At 46.9% G+C, this 25642-nt stretch overlaps 1 long non-coding RNA gene across 1 annotated transcript in view; it reads left to right on the plus strand.

Annotated features, from left to right (window-relative positions):
* Nucleotides 1–25642, plus strand: part of LOC124980818 (uncharacterized) — a 58797-nt gene that overhangs the window by 11777 nt on the left and 21378 nt on the right. Inside the window, exons 2-3 of the long non-coding RNA XR_007107877.1 lie at nt 12101–12254; nt 13073–13218. This is a non-coding gene — a long non-coding RNA (uncharacterized LOC124980818). The remainder of the gene's footprint in view (nt 1–12100; nt 12255–13072; nt 13219–25642) is intronic.

Consider the following 25642-nt stretch of genomic DNA (forward strand, 5'->3'; position numbering starts at 1 on the left):
TGGGGTTCCCCAGCTCGGCCCCTATGCTCTATGTGCCTTGGCCATCTGCCTTTGGCTTCCTTTGCCATTTTGATCTCAGTAATCTGAACATTCTCAGGTGAGAGGTCCCTTCTTCAGAACTGGGCTCTGCCCTCTACCTCTGTTGTGGGGGAGGGAGTTCAGAGAGCATCTGAGGATGGTCTGACTGGAGGTTGTGATGTGGCACATATTCCTGGCAGGGGCCTTGAACACATCCATGCAATTCTGTCTGCTGTGTCACACCTGATTGGGGGAACTCTGGGTTACAGAATGTCCCCACATCCCTGCTCTGATTTGTCTTTGGGAACTCTACCCAGTGCCCTTCTAATTTCTCCTAGATGGGTTTTGGGACCCCTGGAGAATGTCTCCTATATGCTGTGTGGATCAGTCCTCTTGACCATCTTCCCTGGAAGATGCTATCTTCCAGTCGCCTGTCTGGACTTCCTGCCAGGAGGCTCTGACTTTGCAAATCCACGAGATGCAGCTATGTTCCTAATGGCTGCCAAAAAGGTCTGCCATCCTGGGGGTCCACCTGCACTATGGTGGCGGGAGATAAGAGTCCTTCCAGAGCCCTGAGCAAAGTGCTTGGAGAGGGCGCTCAGAGGTGCAAGAGAGCCTTTAGGATCTGGGATGGGGACTGCTCACCATGGAGCCTTTGATCTAGAGACTGTCAGTGAATGTGGGCAGGGGGCAGGGGTGGGGTGGGCAGAAGCTATTCTGGGAAAGAATATCACAGAGGAGACACACAAATCTGTCACCTGAGACTCTTGAGTTGTGCTCAATGCCAAGCTCTGAACTTAGCTGAGCTGCCCCTGGTTTGCCACAGATTCAAATCCTATCCAGCTGAGCAGGGCCCGGGGAAAGCTCTGCCTCCTCCCACTCCAGCCTGTTCTGGATGTGAGTAGCATTGACCATCCAGAAAGAAGCAGCAAGTATTTGTTGAGTGCCAGCTGTTTGCCTAGCAAAGTTCTCCACTGGCTGTATACATACAGAGGCACTCTCGGTGGGCTCCCTGGCTTCTTGGAGTTGGGGGAGGTGTGAGGGCAAGACTGGACCCTTCTAGCCTGAGCTGTCCCTTCCTCCCCCTTTGTCCTGGTGGTAAAGGACTTTCTCAGTTGTTAGTATTTATCATTACAGGCCTGGTTTTCTCAGAACTCAGTTTAGATCAGGTGCATAGGGCCAAAAAGGCAGAGCATGATGATGAGGAGGAGACGGGGTACCAGGTCTGGTAACATTGGAATCCCTTCTATCTCAGGGTCTTGAGAGGCCACCCACTTTTTTACTGGATCCTGGAAAGAAGGACTGGAGTGGGTATGGAAGTAGGTAGGTATACTCTCTGGTGGGAGGGAACACAGTCATACTTAACAGAGCACCTACAGGGTGCCAAGAACTTTCCATGGGTGCTCTCATTTGGGAGAAGGATAATTTCCCCCATTCTACAGATTAGGAGATGAGGGCAAAAATAGATCAAGCAATTTACCCCCAACTTGCATATTATTGGTATAGTTGGGTCTATTTGTGAATTATCCAAGACCGTGCATAGAAATTAGAGTAAACAACTTCTCCAAAGAGAGACAAAGTGAAAGAGAGACTACAGGAAGCCCCTGACACCCTGGGACCCAACCTCAAGTCCTTATCACTGTGGGTTGCTGCTTCTTTGAGCCCGAGATCTCTGGATGCTACTGACTTGGAATTGTCAGAGAGGATGTGGGTCTCCGCACACCCTGGGGAAAAGGCCTGCTCACTAGATTCCAGGTTATGTGACTTGTACCTAGATTAGCAACAAAGGAAACCACATCACAGTCACATAAAGAAGGGGCACAGCCACAGGTGGAACCGTTGCCAATGGGGAGATGTTGGAATTCCTGGATATCTGCAAGTGGGGATCAAACCTTATTTTTGGAAAAAGAAGGGTCGTGGAAAGGGTGAGGAGTTGAGTGGAGGGGTCGTTGTAGTTGAGCTTTTGGAAACCAGTCAGGGTGACTGTGCCTTTAGAGATTTGGGAGAGTTCTGCGCTGCAACTGGAAGTTCAGCTGAGCGGGACAGGGAGGAGGGAAGTGGTGCCTAAAAATACTCCCCGAGGAGGGCTTGTGAGGTCATCTCCCAGGATACTCTGTCCACCCTGGCAGACTGGCTGCGGTCCCTCGTCCAGCTCCGAGTACAGTCATCTGTGCAGAGCAGGAACCATGGTGTTGACTGATGGGCAGCTCGAGAGGCACAAGGGGAACCTGGAGAGGGTTCAGAGAAGGGACCCAGAGGTGATGAAATAGCTGGAAACTAGAGCCCAGAGGCGAGGTCAAGTGCCTGGGCCTGGCTCCACCCAGGGTGGAGAGGGCTGGGGAGGAGAGGAGAGGGGAAGAGCTATTCCTAGCCCCAAAGTCTCTGGCCGTGGCTCTTGTCTGGCCCTGACAAAGAGGGAATGAGGGTCCCAGTGTGGCTCTGCTTCTGAGGATGGACCTTGACCTCCTTTCCAGGGAGAGCTGCATCTTCAGGTTGTCAGCACACTCGTCCCCTCTGCAAATGGGAGAAACTGGGGCTGAGAGCCACTGCAGTTAACGGGTCCTGAGAGCCTGTGGGTCCTAAAAGCTGAGTCACGACAGATGTATTTTAGACGTTGGCACCAGGGACGTGGGGACTGTTTCGAACAGGGTGGGGGAGGGCCTACCTAGTACCCATCAATCACCCTTTGCATGAGGTCACCCACTTAACACTGGACATTGGGAAGGAGCCCTGGAGCTGGTTTGGAGCAGCTGGATGGAGACCCTTTCTCTGCGGAAGGGAACAGAGTCACACTTTTGGAGCACCTACTGGATGCTGAGTACTTTCCAAGGGTGCTCCCATTTGGGAGAGGGGTAATTTCCCCATTTTACAGATTAGGAGATGAAGACTTTAGAGATCAAAAAATTGACCCAAACTTGCACTGTGCACAGCAGACATGAACCAGGGTGGGTCCCACGGCGGTGGTTGGTGAGGGCTAGGTCCTTGTCACCCAGGAGAGCATCCTTAAAGTTGCGCTCACCTCATCACTCCGTCCATACCTAAATTCAGAGGTGACTCTCTCTTGGAGCACCCCTGGGTCCCTCCCTGCCATGGGGAGAAGGGATGCCGTTTGTGTGTCTGGAAGTGGTGAAAGAGATACAGTCCTCAGGCTTGGCTCTGCAGTAAGTGTCTGGTTGCCTCAGCCTGGAATCTGAACCGACCCTTTTCCATGGGCGAATTAGCTAAACAATCCAGCCGACAAAGGGAGCAGCTCTTGATATGTCAGGTAGCAGGCTCAGAGGGGCGTGGGGGCCCGGGTGCGCGGAGCTGGGAAGGGAGGGAGGAGAACGTTGACCTTCTCTTGTCTCACGGCCCTGAGTCCCAGCCTTTCTGCTTGGGAACCTGGGAGGGAGGCTGGTTTGATTTCCCTGTGGTCTGAACGGTGGGAATTTTTTTGGTGGCAGATTATGTTTTCCTGAGGCGTTTTGAATTACACCTACCCCATTTCATTTAATTAGCCTGGCGTTGCTGTCTATTGTGTCCAGTGGGCCTTCCTGAATGAATAAATAGTAACATGTTTGTTTTCTTTGGGGTGGGGTAGTTTTTTTTTTTTTTTTTAATGGTGGGTTTGGCAAAAGAGGACAAGAATAAGGAACGACGGTGAAGTCATGGGGGAAGAGGGTGGAAGCAAATTTTCACCCGAGTCGGAGCTCAGTAGCCTCTTCCCCCCACTTCTCCTTGCCCCCCTTTCACACACTGTATTCAGAGCCTCCTCTGCTTTCACATCTACTCCCCAGCCAGGCTTTCTCTTTCTTTGCAACGTCCCTGGGAATCAGGCACTTCCTCCTTCAGCGCTACTTGTCTGGCCTTGGCCCTTCTCGTTTTACTGTAGTTTTCCATCGAACCCTGCATCCCCCTCTGTCTTTCTCTAGCTTCTGTCTACCACAGGTTCATCCATAGTGAACTTGTTAAATATGCCACAATTCAATCTCACCATAGAACATTAGGCTGCTGAGAAAAAGAATAGAGAGACTTGTACAGATGTCAACGTGGAATGCTTGTGGAAAGAGATGAAAGGAGAATGGTTGTCAATAGTATGCTCCATTTGTATAACACAGGGATGCCTATGTGTACACATAATATTTCTGGAACTATAAGATCTGTTGCTTCCTGAGACGGGGATGAATGGAGCTTGGGTTTGGAGAGGGACCTATGTTTATATCACATTTTTTGTGCTATGTTTTTTTGATCGTGCACATGCATTCCTTTTTTGTCAAGAAGAACTGGTATATAAAAGAAAAAGTGAAATATGAAAACATAATACAAGATGGTACATGCTTAATGACCAGGTGAAGTAGTAATTAAGGATTTGGATTTAATTTGCAGTTCTGCCAAATATTAAGCATATGACTATAGGCAATTTACTGAATCTTTCTAAACCTCAGTCTCTCATCTGTAAAAGGGGCTAACTATAGTATCTATGAGGTTTTTGAACTCATACTTTGCAGCAAAGGCAAAGTTAAGTATATAACTTGGTGGATTTGAGTTTTAGCTTCTTTATAAAATTATCCATGACAGTAAAAGCACAGATTATTAACAATAATGTAAGACCATGAATCCTGATTTTTCCTTTTAGAAAATGTTTGAGACAGATAATGACAGGTCTAAATGCCAAAGAGATTGGGAGCAGTGTTTAACGGGGGGCTCCTAGAGGCTTTGGGGAAGGGGTTCCGACAGCTGAGTCTTGAGTGACGAAGCAAGTTTGGTGAGGCTGCACCACGAGGCCCCCCAGGCATGGACCACAGTGTGGACAGAGTGATGGGAGGAAGGATGGAGGACACTGATAGACAATGCACAGTCGATCCGACAGGAACAGAAGTTTTCTCTAGAGGGTCAGAAATGAAGACAAAGATTTGGAACCAGGTTGTGAGGGTCCGGAAGGCCAAGACAAGTATCTCAGACTGGGTCCTAGAGACAGTGGGAGGCACTTCAGTGGGAGCCACCTCAAAGCCTAGTGACATAAAACAACCATCTGTCATGCTCACAAGTTCAGGGTGTCAGTGATTTGGACTTGGTACAGCAGGCGCGCTTTGTCTCTGCTCTCCAGTGTCTGGGACCTCAGCTAGAAGACTTGGAGGTCTTGGTGACTTAGTGGCTGTGGCTGGACTCATCCTGAAGACTTGTCTGCTTAGGTGTTTGCATATGATGCTGGCAGTCAGCTGTGTCTCCAGAATGTGCTCTTGACCTCTCCACATAGACCCGGTTTGCTCATAGCATGGCAACTGGGTTTTAAGAGTAACCATCCCAGGACAGCCAGGAAGCTGCGATGCCTTTCCTACCAGTGTAAGAAGTCCTGAAGCATCCTACCCACTGATCATAGTCATCAAGGCACTTACAAAGTTTTGTCCAAATTAGGCAAGAGGAAGCAGAGACCACCTCTTGATGGAGGAAGAGCATGCAGGACCAGAAATGTTGTTGTGAGCATCTTTGCAAAATAAAGTCTGCTGCAGAGAGTGGTATAAGGAAAGCCATTTTTGAAAACAAATATTTATTGAGCGTTTGTGGAGTGTTAGATACCATGCTAGAGGCAGAGAATATAGTGATGAGCAAAAGCAGACATGGTTCCACCTTCCTGGAGGTAACGGGTGGGGGAAGCAGACATCAATCCATTCATTAAACAATGTAAAATTTCAACTCTGGTAAGTCCTGGAGAGGAGCAAGGGGACTCTGAGCTCCTACAACAGATTGTGAATTTTATAGTCAGAGAGGGAGAAAAGATTTTCCTAATGATATTTGGACAAAGAACTGAGGGTGATAGAAGCAGAGTTAGCAGAAGCCAAAGGAAGAGGGCTTTCCATGTAAAGGTCTTATGACAGGAGGAAGGTGTGCCTGGTGACTGTGTGTGTGTGTGTGTGTGTGTGTGTGTGTGTGTATGTGTGTGTGCAGTCTTCGGGAGAGAGGACTGTGGCAATAAGAATGAGTAGCCATGGGGGACGATTTGGAGAGTAAGACATTGTGTTCGCACTGAGAGATGTTGAGTTTGAGGCAGTTGTGTTAAAAAAAATAGCAGTAGATTGTCCATTTATCTGACCAGGTAAGGGGTGGAGCAGCTGATGTACAAGGAGGGCTAAAGCCGTGGGATGAGGGAATGAGAGGGTCGACAGAGGAGCGTGGTAGATCGAGAGGGACTGGATTGGGGTTTAGGGAATTCCCACAGTTGAGGGGAGAAGAGGAAGGGAAGCCAAAGAAGAAGACAACGAGAGTGGCCTGGGGCAGAGGAGCTGTACCAAGGATTCATCTGGAAAGTGGAAGGAGGAACCTTCAGGAGGAGGCCATGGTCCATGTGCCATGGACAGTAACCAGGGCAGGAAGCTAATGAAAAGCCGAAACAAAAATCCTTGGGGGCTTGACAACTTGGCCTAGGGTTTTGCCAGAATTCTGGAGACAGAACCAAGCAGGAAGGGTAGGCCAGGTGAGGGGGGTGGTGAGGAAGTGGGGGCAAGTGAGGGAAGAGGCTCGATGACTTTGGCAGTGAGGAGGCACCGAGGTAGGAGTTGCAGAGGGAGATGGCGAGGTCAAGGGGAGGCTAGTAGCATCTTGGGCATGCTGCTCAGGAGTAGACCAAGGATTCAGCTGAGGACCTGGGAGCTAAGAGATTTAGGGCTTTGCAGCTTCCTTTGGCTGAAGATTTTTCCTACATCTTTTTAAGAAGGTGACCCCAAAGGGTCCTGGGTAAGGAGACCCTGTCATTCAGAGGAGAATGAAGCCATACGGGATAGATTTGTGCTTTAAATCAGGCCTGACTGAGCAAGTAATGCGCCATGGTAACTGGAAACAACTAGTTCATATAGAATTTTGCCTGTAGATCCTCGGGTACTAAATTTTTTTTTTTTTCCACTCACAAGCTCTCCAAAGGCCTCTCTTAAGCTCCTCACAGAGTATTTACAATGTCGTATTGACTGGTTTGTTTACATTCCCCCTTCCCCTACCGAGGCCTCTTATTCTCCAGGGCGATGACTGCACATTGTTTTTCTTTCACTGCCAGAACCCATTGCCAGACATGGGTATCAGGACCTCAGAGGTCAGAGAGGGCAGGGCCTCTTCTTCCATTGTAGAGGGCTCTGACATTGATTAAAAATGGGGAAAATGACACAATAAGTTTATAAAAATCATAGTGTAACTCAAACAATAGACGAAATGAGTTGACACTCTTACCAGACTTGCACAATCAATCATCAATTACAGACGTATTGAAAAGGCATCATTCATAGTGAAGGCTCTTCGCAGTTTTACAGTCTGCACATCATCTCACCAGGAGCCGATGTCAGAACATGCACTCCAGGCTGTTCCAGCAACCCTTCCCCTCCTGCCTGACCCCCGCTGAGTTCTGTGGCATATGAGTGGCACTCAGTGCTTGTGCTGTTTCCTCTACTTGGACCACAGAGCTGTGGGTATCTCTTTGGATCCCTCCTTCACTCTTTCAGGTCTTTGCTGCAACGTGCTCTTGGTGGACAGCCCTCGGCAGAGAGAGGTGTTTTCTATGGCAACACTTCCCATTCCTGACACCTTTCAATTCCTTTCTCCCTTTTATTTTTCTCCACTGTACTTACTGTCACCTACTATTCTGCACATTTGGGTCTTTGTTTCTTGTTCTGTTGTCTCCTTCAAGAACATAAACTCTAGGAAGCCATGGAGTTTTGATCTTAGAAGGTACTTGACTCCTGGTCGGTCCTAGTGTTCCTTTCCTAGCATTGGGCTGCCATAACCCACTCCTGCCCCCCGCCAAACTGTGTGGTTTAACCAACAGAAATAAGTTGCCTCGCAGTTTTGGAGGCTAGAATTCCAAGGTCAAGGTGCTGGTAGGATTGGTTTCTTCTGAGGGCTGAGAGGGGGAATCTGTTCCAGACCTTTCTAGCTTGTGGTGGCCTCAGACATTCCTTGGCTGATAGATGACATTCTTCCTGGTCTTCACATTTTCTTCCCTCTGTATGTGTCTGTGTCCAAACTTTCCCTTTTTATAATGACACCAGTCACATTGAATTAAGGCCTACCCCAATGACCTCAATTTAACTGGATCATCCGCAAAACTCCTACTTTCAAATCAGGTCACACTCACAGGTACTGGAGCTTAGGACTTCAACATCTTTTGGAGGAAACCATTCAAACTTTAATTGTAATAAATATTTGTTGAATAAATAAATGAAGTCACTTTCTTTACTTAGAATGAAGGCAGACCTGATCTTGACATACAATTGGTGAATATGTAACAAGCATCTGTAAAAAGTAGAGAAGGGGGGCAATAGAAAGAGGGGCTTCCTGGAACTGCTGACTGTTGAGAGGTGGAAAGGCTGGAACTGTCCAGTCAGGTCGGGGTGAGGACTTCCTTCACACTCAGCAAAGCAGAGCCCAGAGCAGATCTCAGAAGAACCCAGAGGGGCTAGGATGCATTTCAAGGAGTCTGAAGCTGGAGGTTACAACTGGGAAGCAACATCCACCAGATTTGGCAGCAAAGAGGACCTAACTCTCTTTTGATTTTAGAAGGATGAACAACTTAGTTTAAGGTCCCACCTGGGCCACAGGTGGGGATGGGAAGTGGGAGGCTGGTGTCTTGTTTGTGGGCTGGTGCTGAGGATGGGACTCTGGACCATTTTACCTGCTTGCTTTAAGGCTTCCATTTCTACTTCCTTTTCCATTGGCTTTTTTTCTCTTGGTAAAAGGTATTTTTGAGCATTTCAACTTTTTCTTGGCTGTTCTTAAGAGAAAGGGAACTGCTGATGGGAGACCAGTTGGGCAAGGGATGTTGAAGGTGCCACAGGGCCAGGCAGCAGCCAGCCCAGCTTGAGATGAGAAAGAAGTAGGAGCAGAGAGTTATAAATTCAAGAGAAAGCAGACCTCATGGCTGACCACTGAGCCTTTGCTAGTTGAGGATTTAATTTGTAGGACACAGAAACAGAAAATATAGCCCAACTTTGACCTCCTGAAGATGTAATATCACTGGGCCAAGATTATGGTTTAGATATGAGGTGTTCCCCAAAAGCTCATGTGTGAGACAATGCCAGAACCTTTGGAGGTGAAATGATTGGGTTATGAGAACTTAACCTAATTCCTAATCCTGTCATAGGGATTAATTGGGTGGTAAGTGTAGGCAGGTAGGGTGTGGCTGGAGGAGATGGATAAATGGGAATGTGCCCTTGGGGTTTATATTTTGTTCCTGGTGAGGAAACCAGTCTCTTTTTTTCTCTTCGCTTCCTGGTTCCATGTCCCGAGCAGCGTATTTTTCCACCGTAGTGTTATGCCATGATGTTCTGAGACCTCTGAAACAGTGAGCCTCAAAATAAACTTTTCCTTCTCTAATTGTTCTTGTCAGGTCTTTTGGTCACAGCAGCAACAAAGCTGACTAAAACAAACGACAAAGCCATTACATGCACTTACAGAGTGTAGGGCGAAAGAACTTTAATTCAGTTAAGGAGCAATGGCCAACCATCTCCCAGCAGACCTATGGGATATGCCTGTGGACACAGAGATAAGTGTGCTACCTAGTAGTGGAGACAGACGTGTAAAGAAAAGTCCTGTGCCACAGGGAAGTGTCAATGAGAACTTACCTGTATTGTTTTCTTCAGACTGCCCAAAGTGAGTGGCCTAAAACAACAGAAATGCATTATCTCATAGTTCTGGAGGCTAGAAGTTCAATGTCAAGTTGTCAGCAGATCCACGCATCTCTGCTGACCCCCTAGGAAGAATCTTCCTTGCTCTCTGGCTTCTGGTGTTTGGCAGCAATCCTTCGAGCTTCTTTGCTTACAGATGTTACTCCAGTCACATGGCATCTTCTCCTGTGTCTATAATTTGTGTGTGTGTGTTTCTGTATCCACATATCCATTTTTATAAGGACTCCAGTCATATTGGACTCTCCTTAATGGCTTCATTTCACTTTATAACTTCTGCCAAAATTCTATTTCTAAGTAAGGTCGCATGCCCTCTACGGGGCTTATGACTTCCATGTGTCTTTTTTGGGAGGACACTATTCAACCCATTGTCCTGTAAGAGTGTGACCACCTGAAGGAATGTGTATATAACAGGTTGAGGGTTAGGGAAGTTTTCCCAGAAAGATCATGGTGGCAAGAAAAGCTTCCTGGGCAGACAGGACAGCAAAGACAAGAAGACATAAAGATGAAGTCACTGCCACCCTTGAGATCAGACTGTGTCACAGGCATGATGTTAGATGCTACATGAACACACCCATTTCATCAAGTCCTTACTGCATGGCCATTACTACCCTGTCTTACAGATCAATATGACATGGAAACAGGAAGGGACTGGCCAAAAGTCAGACCACAGAGTGGCACCACAGTGGAGATAAGAACCTATAGCTGCCTGCTGTGTCCAGTGACTTGTCTAAAGAATGGCATAAAACTGAAGTGATTCTCAGGTGGAAGAATGTCTGGGGTAGGGCGTTCTCCTGGGTGGAGCCTACTCCACCGTGGAAATTCTGGGTCGGACATCTGAGAAAGATCTTTGACTGACCTCTGAATCTCCAGAGAAACTTGCTGAGCTTCTGGAGGTTTACGAATCCAAGCATCAGCCATGGTGACCGGGGCTGGGTTATCACACCCGACTCTAGGACTTGGCTTCTTCTGTGCCCTGGGGTAGGGCAAATCCTGCTCCTGATGAGAAGATTAACTATCAGTTTCCTGTGTGTCCTTGACCTTAAGGAAAATAGGAACACCCAAGAGGCCCTGACTCTCCTGCTTCTGTGTCTTTGCCCAGGTCTTAGCCGCCATATACTGCCTCCAAAGTCCTTATAAGTACTTGATGAAGTGAATTCAACAATCTAACCTTCTCCAAGATGGAGTGGGAAGAACTCCATCTTTGGAGGTGGAATATGTGTGTGAACTTGGTCCTACTTACTGTGTGCTTCTGGATATGCAGATCTGACCCTCAGTTTTTCCATCTAGATGTTAACCTAAACCTTACTCACAGGGTGGCAGTGGGTTTTGAATAAGACCATAGATGTGTTTTGTTAATATTATAGTGCTGTGTATATGCAAGGTATTAACCACAGTTTATATATTTAGGACTCTTTGTGGAGCTAAATCAGATAATCTGCCCTGTAAGTTTTTCTCTCCCAAATAGGACCCTTTGAAATAGGTTAATAAACTATGGTGTATGAGCCAAATCTTTCTCGTCTTTTGTTTCTGTACAACTCATGAACTAAGAATGACTTATATTTTTGAATGGTTGAAAAAAATCAAAAGAATAATATTTCTTTTCTTCTTCTTCTTTTTTTTTTTTGGTACCAGGGTTAAACCCAGGGGCACTTAACCACTGAGCCACATCCACAGTCCTTTTTGTTTTGAGACAGAGTCTCACCAAGTTGCACAGGGTCTCACTAAATTGCTGAGGCTGGCTTTCAACTTGCAATCTTCTTGCCTCAGCCTCCCAAGTCGCTGGGATTACAGGCAAGTGCCACCGCATCTGATTTAAGAATAATATTTCACAGCATGTAAACTTGATGTGAAAGTCAAGTGTCCATGTCCCTCAATAAAGTTTTGTTGGCGTGTAGCCATACTCATTCCTTGTCCCGTGGTTGTTTTTACTCCACAAGAGCAGGGTAGAGTAGCTATGCTGGAGCCTGCATGGCCTGCATACCCCAAGGTATTGACCCCAAAGTTTTTGCCTAAAAGGTTTGTTGACCCTGCTCTAGAATAGCAAAACCAGGCAAATAAAGCTCTGAGCTACACCCCAGTCTCTAAGTATTCAAATTAGTTGTGTCCACAGTTCCTAAACCTTCAGGTCTTTGAGGAGTTCCTGCAGACCTGACTTCCCAGAGACTGAGGGCAGCAGCCTGAATTGCTAGTTTATACAGGGTGACAAAGTTCCTTGCAAGACAGCCTGTGTGCTGGGTGGCCTGAGGCCTCTTCTGTCAGAACGGAGGGACAGAAAAAGGCCTGCACCCTTAGGAGAGCTGCAGCTGTCTGAGCTCAGAGTCACACAAATCCTGCCTGCTGTACTTTGGCCATTGAAGTTGCCTGCATGTCAGCTGGTGGAGTGCTTTGCTTAGTGACAGGTCTCCTATTTAAATATAATCACCTTTTTATATCCACAGAGCTCTCTGAATACCTCTCCCCACCCAGAGCTTTCCCTGATGATTGAAAGCAGCTAAACCAACAAATGGCATTATCTCTTCTGAATGGACTCAGTTTATCACCTGGACAAGCCCAGAAATTTCAGTGCTGAGCTTCTCTTTGTTGTAGCAACAGGTGCTCAGGAAGGGAGCAGGGGCGGGCGGGGGAGGATGGGTTTAAGTACCGGAATGGGGCAAGGGAAGGGAGGTTGTGGGATGCTCTTTGGGGGAGAGCTTTGGAAGCTGAATCAGCTTTGCTACTCTGGAATGAAGTGGGACGGAATCCTCAGGGGTGACAGGTGACATGAGGATCTTCCAAGGTTCTAGAAAATGTTCTATGATTAAACTGAGTGTTCTATAAAAGGAGAGTTTCCCGTTCTTTTTTCTTTTTTAAGTGGTGCTGGAGATGGAACACAGAGCCCAAAGGAGAGATTCCTAAAGAATTTTCCTCCAAAATTCTAAGGAAACATATATTTTAAGGGAATATTTATTTTTCTTTATATTTTTTAGTTCTGCATATAAATATTCCTATAGTCTAAGCTAGTTTAAGTGTCCATAAACGAAAGAGGGAAAGGAAGGAAGGGAGGGAGGAAGGGAGGAAGAAAGGGAGAAAGGGAAGAAGGAAGGGAGGAAGGGGGGGGAGATACAAAGACAAGTTCACTCAAAACTACCCCCATCTAGGGATATCTTGCATGACTTTCTAACTGCTTTGTTGGTAATGTCCTCTTTTCCAGTGAGTTACGATTTTTGAGGAAAGAGACAGGGTTGTAGTAGCCAGGATTGTTCTAGTTACAAATAGCAGAATTTCCATCATCAGCCCAGGCTAGAAGGGATTTGTTGGCCTCATGGACAACTGGGGACAGGGAAAAGACGAAGGGCTAGGACTCACTGCCCCTCACAGGGATTTCTGCCCATGCGCCCATCTTGTTCACCCAGACCGACTTTCTTTTTGAGGTTGGAACCAACGGGGCCAGCAACCACGAGTTCCACATCGGCCATCTTTACCCTGAAGAGGAAGCGAAGCACCTTTCCTCGAGAGGTCTGACTCAGAAAGTGCTAGGCCAGCATCGGCCCACCTTGAATCGCGTGCCCAAGCTGAGGTGACAGAAGCAGCTTTTCATGGCTGGTGGCCTCTGGTAGAGTATGAGTGGCGTGGGGTGGGCTGAAGGAGGACATCCCCGAGCAAGAGGGACGCATCTGTTAGAAGTAGGTGGGAGGCGTGTCAGAGAGACAGAGTAAGAGTCACCTGGCTCAGTGTCCTCCCTTCCTTCAATAGCCTTCCTCAGTATTTGGCCCAGAGCTGGAGAGAAACATGCATGGCCACTGAGAGTCATTTTCCTTCCAAGGTGCTGTCTCTCATCCCTTGTTCAAAATTTATCTCTAGGCTGGGACTGCCAGAGCCTTTTCCAGAGTAAATACATCCCCTCACCCTGATTGATTAAGAATCTGCTTTTTCACAGACTTCCTAAGCTACAAAGGCCACTGGCAATTTGGCTCTTCCTTTCCAGGGAGCTGCATGCATTGAATAAATGAGGCCCAACCACTGAGCATTGTGCCAGTCAGCTTTCCATCACTGTGACAAATACCTGGGATAACCAACTTAAAAGGAGGAAAGATTTACTTTGGCTCCTGGTTGCAGAAGTTTCGGCCCAGGGATTTCTTGGCTCTGTTGCTCTTTGGGCTATGTGGAGGCAGCACATCATGGCAGAGGGTGCAAGGTGGAGTGAAGCTGCTCACCTCGTGGAGGCCAGGAGGCAGAGAGAGTGTGGAAGGAGTAAGGGTTTCAACGTCCCCTTCGAGGGCACAGCCCCAGTGACCTAACTCCCTTCTACCAGGTCCCACCTCCCAGCATCACCACAGACTGGTGACCAAGACTTTAGCATACAGACCTTTTGAAAAGCATTTGAAATCCAAACCAAAACAAGCATCCCTTCAACTTTATATTTGTCCTTTTTAAAAAATAAACTTTATTTTTTTAGAGTACTTTAAGGGTCATAACAAAACTGAGTGAAAAGTATAGAGAATTCCTGTTCAACGCTTATTTTTTCATAAGCTATTGTGCGACTGGCTTTTATTGACATGATCTTATTCTACTTCATAGGTCTGTGAGGTAGGGGTACATTTTTCACTTCTACTTGCAGGTAAGGAAACTGAGGCCTAGGAAGGTGAAAGGTTTTGGGCCTTGTAGCTTTGAGGGTCCAACCTGGAGTATGACTTCCTTCCAAAGTTCCCAAGGTAGGAAGGCTGACTATAATGGCGGAATTCTCTATATCTCCACTTATTGTTGGGAGAAATATTACAGGTGTTGAAAACTTTTGAAAACCCTGAACTCACCAAACGGGCGAGGTCCTCTGCCTGTATTTAAGTCATCAGCTTTGAATCTCCACCATGTCCTTTTCACGGGAATTCTGACAACTTCAAATAAGCGATGGGGATCCTCTGTGTGGTCCCCTCCACAGCACTGATGCTAACCCCTCTTTGCCATTTCATTTGTGTCAAGTGGCCAAGGTCCTGAAGTAGAGGGTACCAGGGATGGTCCAGCAGGGCTCTCTGGATGCCTCCAATTTCTCTCCCACAATCTATTCTTGTGCCTGAAGAAGTCTTATGACTTAGCCCTTGAGGCCTATGGTGCTACAATTCTACTTTCTTCTTTCTTTGATCTTAGTATTTCCTATCTCTGGTCTCTTCGGGTGAGGTAAGTGTGTATATGGCCAGGGAGTGTGGACTGGGCAAGGGGTGGGGGAGGGGGAGTTGAGTGGAGTGGGTGACTGGTAATATTTTCCAGTTCTTTCTAAAGTGTCTGATTTCCTTAATGGACACGGAAGTGAGCCAGCCGGCTGACTGTGCTGGCTGCAAGATTGGTTACTGCTTACATCATCTGGGCAGCCAGACTGGGGATGGGGTGGCAGGAGGTGGGGGTTGAAACTGAGCAGGGATTAATCCAGCTCTGAGTGAACTGATAGACAAAGGCGGTGGTGATCAGGTAACCTTTTTCCCAAGCACTTGCCTTGGGGAGGTGGAGAAGAGCCAGGTAGTGACATTAGTGCACGCATGGGGTGTTTCGTGGTAGCTCTGCCCTTTACCAATGGCTGAGAGTTCCATTCCACTCCACTCTATGCTGCTCTGTTCTGTGAGCCTGGGCTGAGAATTTGGAATGTCTCAGGTCTGTAAGTGGAAGAGTGATATAGAGAGACCGGAGATTAACAGCCTTCTTGGCCCTCCCTTGCTAGTGGGGGACAGAGATATTGCATAGGTTAGCTTTTTCAGGATGAACCACCCTGGAGGTCTATTTGCAATCTGTGACAACATTCCCTTACTGCCATGGAGGAGTCTGAACTGGACCAGGTGCTACTTACCCCAGTTCATGTGCTGTGGACTGGTGGTGGGTCAGCTGCTGGTCAGTGGTGGCTTGCAGGATTTCTTTCCTCCTGCAGGTGAACTTGAGCTTCTTTAGGTGGTAGGGGTGGGACAGCATGCTAGGCCTCTTGAGCCCAGGCTTGGTATCCATCTGATGATACAGATGATGGTGTGGCTTCTGGCCACATTCTATTGCCCAAAGCAAGTTATAAAGCCAACCTGAACTTGAAGGATGGGGGAGAAGTTCCACCTATTTTTAAAATTTATTGTTATTATTTTTGTGTGTGTGGTTCTGGGGATTGAACCCAGGCCTGGTGTGTGCAGGGCAGGCACTCTACCAACTGAGCTATATCCCCAGCCCAAATTGATTATTTTATATTAGAACATTATGGCTATACCTGGTAATTGGGTTCATATGACAAAATCATACATGCGTGGAATTTGACTTCAATCCCTGTCTCCCCACTTTCTCTCTCCTCTTCTGTCTCCCCATTCTCTCTTCTCTACTCTACTGATCTTTCTTTCATTTATTTATTTTTTATTGGTACTTTCTACTTATATATAAAGGTAAAAGTCCATCTGGTATATTTATATATGCATATAACTTGATTGTGTTAAATGCGTTCCTTACTTCCTCCCCTTTCCATCCTCTTCTCTCCCCCTTGACCTTCTTCTTTTACCCCACTGATCTTTCCTATATCTTTGTGATACCTAATCCCTTCTCCCTGCTCAGCCTACTGGCCTTCTTTCCCTTATTTTACTCTAGCTTCCATATGACAGAAAACAGTTGGCTCCTGATTTTCCTAAGTCTGGTATTTCACTTAGCATGATGTTCTCCATTTCCATTCATTTATTGACAAGTGAGGCTCCACCTCTTGATGGCCAAGAATTGTTGACAGCTTTTGTACTCTATTTTAGACACATGTGCCATTATGATACACAGACAACGATTAGTCCTCTATAATGGTTCTTGCCACAAGCAGTTGCAGCAAGATAGAGGAAGAGAATGGTAGTTCCCCCTTATCCACTGGAGAAGTCTACCAAGACTCCCAGTTGATGCTCGAAAGTATGGAAGCCCACACATACTGTTTCTTCCTATGTACATATGACTATGATAAAGTTTAATTTGTTAATTAGGCACAGTGAGAGATTAACAATAGCTAATAATAAAACAGAACAATTACAACAATATACTGTAATACAAGTTATGTGAACATAGTCTCTCTCTCTTGAAATACCTTATTATACTATACTGACCGAGATGTCCTAGGATAATAAAATTGTAGAAAGTGAAGTCACAGTAAGGGAGCTGATGAGGATGGGTGGGGTGAGAAGTTCAGAGACAACTTCACAGAGCAGGAGCCTGTTTAGTCAAATAATACTACATGCCTGTTTCTCTTTTTTTTCTATTAGTTCCTCCTGCCGAATCCCACCTGGGTCCACTAGCTCCTACCTGGTCTGTTTGTCAGGGTTCCATCAGTGAACCTGAGGTGTCGGATCTCTGCTCCCAGCACCAGGAGGCAAGGAAAGTGCCAGCCAGAGGTTCTGGTGGTTAGAAAAAGCGAGGTTTCCTGACCCCCTCTTTTTACCAAATTGTAACATTTCTCTCCCATCTTCCTTCTCTTCTTGAGCTCTGACTCCACCTCTTTTTCCCACTGTGATTTCTGATGGTCATGGATCTGTGGATGTCAGCAAGGAAAAATTTAAGTGACATTTGCCATGATTCCATTGCCAATGAAAGAAAAAAAATCAATTCATTTCTTTTATTTTGTGGTGAGCTTGCACCTTGGCCTGTGGGTCCAGTGTAAATCACTTAGCTGTGTTGGGAATAGGGTAGGCAGGGTGGGCACTGAAGAAGCAACTGCAGTTGTAATCCTGTACCCCTGAGTCCTCGCAGAGGGAAACATTTCAGCACAACTCCACTGCCTTAGTAGAATTTGCTGGCAGACTTTATCAGCAAGATCATTAAAAGATCATTAAAAACAAACCCAGCCTCAGAAGGAACTTAGGCTTTGTCTGGGGTTGGTTCTCTTCCCTAAATATCTAAATGTTCTGTACTCTCCCTTTTCTGGCATGGATTTCTTTTTTCTTCTTTACCATTTCACAGAGAGATTTGGTCTTACTGCAGATTTTTGCAACCTCAGCAAATTAAGTCAAGAACTTTCATCTTTTCACTTAAAGGAACACTTTATGACTTCTCTTTAGTGTATCTGAATTGCTGGCATCACTTCTTTTGTGCTTTGGGAATCTTATTAAGTAAAATAAGGCCAGTGAACACACGCACTGTGATGCCACCACACTCGATCCAGTAAAAAGTGGTCAACATTGAGGTAGCCTAGTCTGGAAAAAGGGGTGATTCACATCCCAGGTGGGACAAGAGTGGGGTGGCTCAATAATTTTTATCTAGCTACTCTGAATGGCACAGAATTTAAAATTTATGAATTGTTTATTTCTAGAATTTTCCTTTTAATACTTTTGGACTGCGGTTGACCATGGGTAACTGAAACTGTGGGAAAATAAAACCTCTGAAAAGGGAGGATTATGGAGTTCTGATTGGACCCTCATCACAGCGAGTGTTGGAAGGAACCTGGAATCCTTTGGGTTCTACTTGATTTCACTTATGTGGCCGAGTTCAGGCAGGAATTGTGCGTGAGGTGCATGACCTGTCTGCTATGTTCTACTCCTGGACTCTGGGTCCTGACTTCCCTCGCTTTGCCAAGGGGCTGCGTGGGGTGAGTGACACTCTCTCTTTCCCCTGAAGCTTTACCTAAAGAGGCCTATATCAGCCAGGGTCCTGACAGTAGACGGACTTCTCACTCAAGCTGGGAAGTCAGAATTTAGTAAACAGATTTCTTTACAAAAACACGGGTAGGTTAAAAGGAACCCAGGCACTGAGAGCCCAGGGCCCTGGAGTAGTAATACAATCCCACCTACAATCCCACTGTAAAGCAAGGAGAGAACAATTACTGGAACCCAGAGAGGGCCGAATGGTGTCCCCCTAGATATGTTCACCTCCTAATCCCTGTTACTGTGAACGTGACCTTATTGGTGAAAGAAAAAAAAAAAAAAGTATCTTTAAGGATCTAATTTAGTTAAGGACTTTGATATGAGGAGGACCCTGAGTCCAATGACCAGAGTTGAGTCAGATAAAAGAGGAGAAGGTACAGTGACTGGCCACAGATGCAGAGACTGGAGCGATGAGGCCACAATTCAAGGGATGCTGACAGCCACCGGGCGGGAGAGGAGGTAAAGAGCACGTTCTCCCTCAGAACTTCCAGGGGAAACTTGGCTCCACTAACATCTTGATTCCAGACTTCTGGCCTCCTGGAACCGTGGGAATAAAACTATTGTTTTTAAGCCACCAAGTTTATCGTTATTTGTTATAGCAGCCTCAGGACACTAATACAGTGGCTCTACGGAGAGCATCAGGCGACAGCTGCGGCATTCTTTCGGCAGAGGAGCCAGTCATCCTGGGGGATAGGGGAATCGATTCCTAGACTTGACTTTCTTCACTCTCTTTGACCTTCAGGGGTTCTATTGGAGAGATTCAAATGAATACCATTGAATAAGGGATCCTCTTAAGGTGGGGTTGGCCTCCTGAGGCTCAGAGAAGGAGGGAGAAGGTCGGAGAGAGAACTGGAAGGACAAATGCAAGCCCCTGGCTTGCACCCCATTGCAGGAACAGCACAACTGAATTATAAACATTGGAAGGACAAGATAAGGAGGAGGTATTTGTGTCAAGAATTAGTACCTCATAAAGCTGATAGATAAAACGGTTTATCTGGAAACACTTGTGGAAGAAGTGGAAATTCAAGGAATATTTGATTATTGGGGAAAAGATGGTTTGCTGATGTGGGATGAAGAAGTGATTTCTTGCATCTCCTTGTGCTTGGAAGAGAGCTAGAGATGATGGTGGAACAAGAGGTGTGTGCATGGTTTATGCTCATAAGGGAGAAGGAGACAGAGGGACTGGGGAAGTACTATGGAAGCTGATGTAGGACTTTGGCATTTTTGCACAATTCCAGGATTATGGTTCCATCAAAAACAGCATTTCTCACGTAGAGCCCTAGCCATCCCTTCTACTGACAATTGAAGATGATACAATAAGACCTAGCCTCAAAGCCTTATGGAGTACCACTTCCCAGGAGAGTGAGATGTGGGTCGAGTCTGTATCACCTGGGTGAGGAGGCACAGAGCTCAGGGTGCAGACACAGGGCTGCATGAATTGGAGGGGCCACAGCAGTCCTGGGTTCACTGTCTCGGAATTAAGTTGCTAGGCAGGGTCTGGGGTGGGGACTTGGCCTCAGATTCATTACCAGCCACAGCCACCTGTGGTCCAGGCATCGGGTTCTTTCTCAGTCAAGTGGGGAAAATGGGGCTCCCTTTTCTATTTTAGAAAGGCTTTGAAAAGAATAAATAATGGTAAATAAATCAAGGGAAGTAAATACCAAACATTAGTCTATCAAGATATACAAAATTATCTAATTACAAAGTAGGGAAGGAAAAAGAAAAGACTAGAGAGGTGAAAGATACAGAAGCCATGTTAGTGTGGACGAAGGAGGGATCAAGGGTACTAATATTTAGTAGCAGGAGAGACGAGCTTACCCTGTTTCACCTCTGCTCAACAATTTTTTTTTTCTCTTTTGTGGATAATCCAAGAGGGAGAACTGTGGTCTACAAGGCTGTTTCACCTAACTGGTAAGGATATGACCAGAGTCATTCTCAGGATTATGAACTTCTTGGCAGCTTCTGTTCTATGGTTCCTCTCTAGGTCCACCTTGTAAGGTACAAGTAGCAACACCACCCAAATTGCCAAAGTGCAAAGTTCAGTCACCTGCCAAAAGCTGTTGAGCCAGAGAGGTGGGCATCGGACTCCTGGAGGGGCTCTTTAGCCTGAGGGGTAATTCTCTGTGTTGTAATTCTTCAGTTTCATGGTGAGCAGAAGCTGTCTCTGAAGTGCATGAGCTCCAGGGACCTTGTAGTGGTTTACATGTGATTCTGGCTAACGCTACACGTGGGTCTACGTGCAGTGCCGTGCCAACAGAATTGGCTGTACTTCTGCGCACGAGATGGGGTCTTGGCCTTGGCAGTGAGGAGATGTACGTGTGGGTTGAGTCATAGCAGACTCAAGGCCTTCAGGGACTTGTCACCTGCCGGGCTCATTATAGAAGTGACCAGGTGCTTGGAGTGTCCCCAAAGCAATACAGAGTGCACTGTCATGAGTTTGAAAAATATTCTTGTGAGAGTTATAAATAAAGACTCTAAGCCCCAAGCCAAGGTTTTAGAAAGCCATCCTTAAACACAGGATAATTTATAGCTACTGCTGTCCCTTCCCATGGATGACTCAGCTCTCCTCACCCAAGAAGGCCCAGCCTGCTCCAGTAACCTTTGGGTTTGGCTGAAAGGGTAGAACTGAAGCCGGCCTCAGGGAGCCCAGTTATCTAACCCCTCTGCTGCACAACCAGCTTCTGCTGGACTCTCTTCCTCTGTTCCCTTTGGACAAACTAACCCCAGCCCGGATGAGCTGCCCACAGATTGGAGAAACAGACCCACGTTGGCTCCAACACCATTCCCCAGCCCACTCTAGCCATGGTACTCATCCTCCAGAGCAGCCATCTAGGACAAAGACTTGCTTGAAGCTAGAGAAAGTTTCTCAGAGACTTTTGAGCTCAAGGAAGAATAGAAATGATAGTACTTTCCCCTTTTACTTAAGAAATGTTTACCCAAGTTTAGTGCCCCCCAAATGTCTGCACAGAGAGTCAGATAGTGATACGTCCAGGTGCTGTGGTAAATTTATGGGTGTGAGGCAGTCAGGAAGGAGCAGGGTTAGATTTAAACTCTTTCTGCACTCCCTCTCACGCACGCCTGCCTTCTTTCATTATATTTTTAGCAAACTGTTTGGCCAGCCATGTCTGAGGAGACAGAGTCAAGTACATAGGGGTTCATATCAGTGCATCCAAAGGATGTTTCTTTTTCTCCTTCTTTCCTTAAAAACATTCCAGGAACGTGGAAAGGACTGGAAGTGCTTGAAGGTCTTTTTAGCCACATGCCTCACCCCTACTTGGATCTCAGGACGTTTTTATGCCAAGGCCCATGTGCCTGGTTGGCCCAGTGGAGGGAAAACAAATTCATCGCTCAGGACTATTTTAAAAATAGTTTAGCTTGTTGATTAAATGACTAAACAGCCCTAAATCAAGTTTTCTCTGCTCCAGCAGATGAATATGTGCATCTGGTCTAATTTTAGCCCAGGGCCCAGCATATAATAGGTATGCAATAATTGTTGAATAGATGAGCAATTCCTTAAAATGGGAATGCATGTCCTCTTTCAATGCGCATTTATTAAACCATCCTGTGTGTGTATCTATGAGTGTGTGTCCTCAAATGCCTTTTCCTGCAAAATGTCCTATGATTCTGTGACCTATATTCTGGGTACATGTTGTCAGACACTGATATGTTCCTAACCCCCTGGGAAGGAAATATCAGATCACACAACGCACACATATACACACACAAAGTGCACACACCAAACCTACACAGACCAATTTCATAAATGATGGAAAGCAGCATATGGCCTGGCCTTGTTGGAAATTCACAGCATAGTGCCTCTTCTAGATTCCCTGACTCAGGCTTTGGAAGTTTGTCTTCTGTTCTCTGCCACTTCTTCTTTCTGATTTTTCCATTTGGGATTGGTCTTCCACTTTAGTTTCTAGGGGTCCCCTGACCTTCTAATCACCTCGGTCTTTTCCCATTATCAAAATAAGAAAGGTTGTGATTCATTCATAAGCATGTCTTGATCAGCTCATGTTGACTGATAAGGTTTAGAGACCCCTGTATTTTATAGGAAAGAAGCAGACCAGCAGATAGGGGAAGAGACTGTCACAACTGTATAGGTACTAGATAGTAGAAATTTAGCCCTTTGTTCTGATCTAAAATTAATAGATAATAATTGTTAAGTAAGAACTACAGGTAGAATTGACAGTCCTGCCAATTAGGAGCCTTGGAGTCGAGTGGAGATGAGGTGAAGCCCATTTTTCTGCCCTTTTGATAGCTAATCACTGTGCTTTGATTCAGCTTCCAGGGGCTTCTTCTGCTCTATTTGAAATCTACATACTAAACTAGGAATCCATAGACCCAAGTTCCCCAGATGTCATCTGCTTTCTGAAGCTCACAACCACTAGGTGACGAGTTTCAGCCCTACCAGCTCCCCTCTTGGATCTGAAAGATGCAGGGAGGCCCTTCAGTAAAGAGTCTAGCCCTGGGTTTTGGGTGTCTCTTCCCAAGTGGGAGTTAACCTTGGACATCCCTACTGTGCATACTCAGTCACAGTTCTTGGCTGAACACTCTAAAGACACAGAATGCTATTCGGGGTGCAACAGAGTCATGTAGAGCCCAAAATATACAAACCTTCCATCCCACTGGTTAGGGCTGGAGAGAAGACCAATACACACGAGTATCTGTTTTTCAAGCAAAAAGGACTTTGTGTATGTACATGGACAATGGGGATGGCCTTTGGCCAAAAGTGACACAATTCTGACCTGACTTATAAGATGGCCTGCTCAGCCCAGGTCATAGTCACAAGGGCCCCATGTATGTGAGTAGTCTGGACAAAGAATGTCTGCAGTCTGGAGAAAATTTAGATGAGCGAGGAAGGAGAGGAGGAGAGGAGAGAAGAGAAAGGAGCACCCATCTTGCAAATCCCTTCCCCTCCTCCCCACTTCCCCAAGCCAGAGGAGCTTTTCTGGCATGCACCAAGTCAGAGCCAGCTGACTCTGTGACCTGCTTGTGTCCTGTCACCAGAGCCTGGTCCTGCAGAGGCTCCCTGACAGCTGTGGAGACAAGCGGTTGGGCTGCTGTTTCCAGAGATCAGATGACATGTTCTGGCGCCCATCTTGGGGGCAGCTTATCCTGGTAATTTTCCCAAGCCAGGGGGCGGGAGTGGGAAGATGTGGGGCCAGCCACCAGCTACTGGTCATGGTGGCAGATTCTGGAGCCTTCTATTGAACTTGCATGTTTACTCCTTTGACTCCCCATCTCCCAATGGGGTTGCTTTCTGCAAGGTTAAGGGAGGCGAGAGGGTAGATCTGCATGTTTCTTGGGTTTATTTCCCTCACTATTTATCTCACCATCACAGAAACCAAAAGAACACATGGTGAAGCTCTGGGTCAGGCAGGATTCTAGGTTCAGCTGCCAATGGGTCTTCCAGATGACTCACCCCCTCCCCCAGGTTTCCATTCAGAGGTCAACTTTGTCCTTTTTCCCACCTTGATCCCTTCCACTCTGGGAGGCAGGGTAAGGGCTTCCCTCCACTCAGTGCAGCCTGGACCCTCAGGAGGCTGGGGCAGTGGGTTCCCTTTCCTGCCTCTGGTGAGGCTGACAATTCTAGCCATGCTCGCTCTGCTGGCCCTTCCACAAATGGTGTCCCGATCCCATCCTCCACCTATATCCTGATCTTTCCAGGTGAGGGTACTTCTGCCCTTGACTTCCTTTTCCTCCCGTATTAATTGCCCTTCTGGCAGCTGCCTCTTCCTGGGCCCCAGCCCCAGTCCTGGGTGCCCCTCCAGAGTGGGTACACCTTGTGTTCTGGTTTGCAGTGTTCACACCTCTCCTGAGATTTACAGATGGCTAACATGTTCTTCCCTTTGGTCTCCTGCACCCTGGCCAGGGTGAGAGGTGGCAAGGAGGAGGGCAGATTTAGCTCAGGCTGGAGCCTGGCCCTGGAGTGGCCCATGACCCGGTACACCCAGGCTGCATGCCAGCGAAGTCCTTTACTGTTCTGGCCTGTCCTCCTCCTGATGGGCACCTTGGCAGGAGTGGAAGAGAGCTCATGACATTGGCTGAATTTGCTCAACAGCTGCCTAAGAAAAGAAAAAGGTTAGGGCAAGGCTATCGGGTACGGGGAAAACAACAAGATCCAAGGTGTTTAGACTTAGAGATCTGAGTTCAAGTCCTCTCGTGGCCGCTGACCAGCTCTGGGACCTTAGGCAGTTTCCTCAGGTTTAAAATAGGAATGATGATGATTTCCACTTCTCGACCAACATTGTGGACATAATGGAGGAGAAGATGATTGGCAAACTGCTTCCTTTCTGGCTTTTGGTGGGTGTCAGCAACAAGGAAGGAAGAAAGCAAAGAAGGAAGGAATTTCCTGGACCTTTGCTTTCTCAAGTATTGAAGCTTGAAACCAACTGGGCTCAGAGACTGTGGGGTTTACAGGGTCTGCTTCCAAGATATACTTTGTCTTGACTTTGCAAGTTGGTTCCCCACTAATGAAGTTTTGTTTTCTTTTCTTCCCTGCTGACAAATCTCAGGGAGCAGAGAGAGCACCAAGCATCAGCCTGGCATGGAGCAGTTATTCGACAAGTGGTTTGTGCTCTGAGAACTTTCCAGCCAGGAGTGAGCTTGGCCAGTATCTCCCCTCTCACCTCTCACCCTCCCTGCTTCCCCTGTGCTCTGTACTCCATTCCCATAGTTCACCCCTTGGTTCTTGAGCCTCACCTGTTCCCTCCCACTTTAGGACCTTTGCCATGTCTCCCCTGTGTCTGGAATACTCTGGGTTGTGCAGGTCACCTCCAGGACTCCACCATTTTCCATCTGAGTGACCCAAGGGCATTCAACCCCTTTGGGTTTCAGTTTCCTTTTCTGTAAAGAGAAAACCTGAACATAATCTTTGGCTTGCTGGGCCCAGGTGAGGGAGGCACTCAGCTCAAGGCCTGCCTCCCAGTCCATGCATAGGAGACAGCAACTCCTGAGATTTCTGTTACTTACTGTAGTTCTTTCTCTGGTTTTGGGAGTTGTCACTCTCCATTCTGTTCCTTGCTATGCTTCTGCCCCAAAGGCTGGCTTCAGAGAGGACAATCTCTCCCCAGCTCCCATTTCCTCACCACCAGGGATAAGCCCCTCACCTCCCCACCCCATCTGCCATCTTGGTTTTGCTAATTATGGGAGAAGTTACTTAGATTTCAGAACTTCACAAAGTCCTACAAGCATGAACCTGAACTGCATCTTTGTTGGGGTCAGAGCTGGAAGCTCTGTTGGGAAGCTGTCTTCCTGCCATTAGCTATAGTTCCTTCCAGCTTCTCCCCCGATTTAGAAGAACACAGTGTTGTTTTCAGAGTGCTCTCAGGTTTTAGGGTGAGGCTCTGCCACCAGAGGGGATGACCCTCTGTTTTA

This window comes from Sciurus carolinensis, chromosome 3 (assembly GCF_902686445.1).
Source record: "Sciurus carolinensis chromosome 3, mSciCar1.2, whole genome shotgun sequence".
NCBI lineage: Eukaryota > Metazoa > Chordata > Mammalia > Rodentia > Sciuridae > Sciurus > Sciurus carolinensis.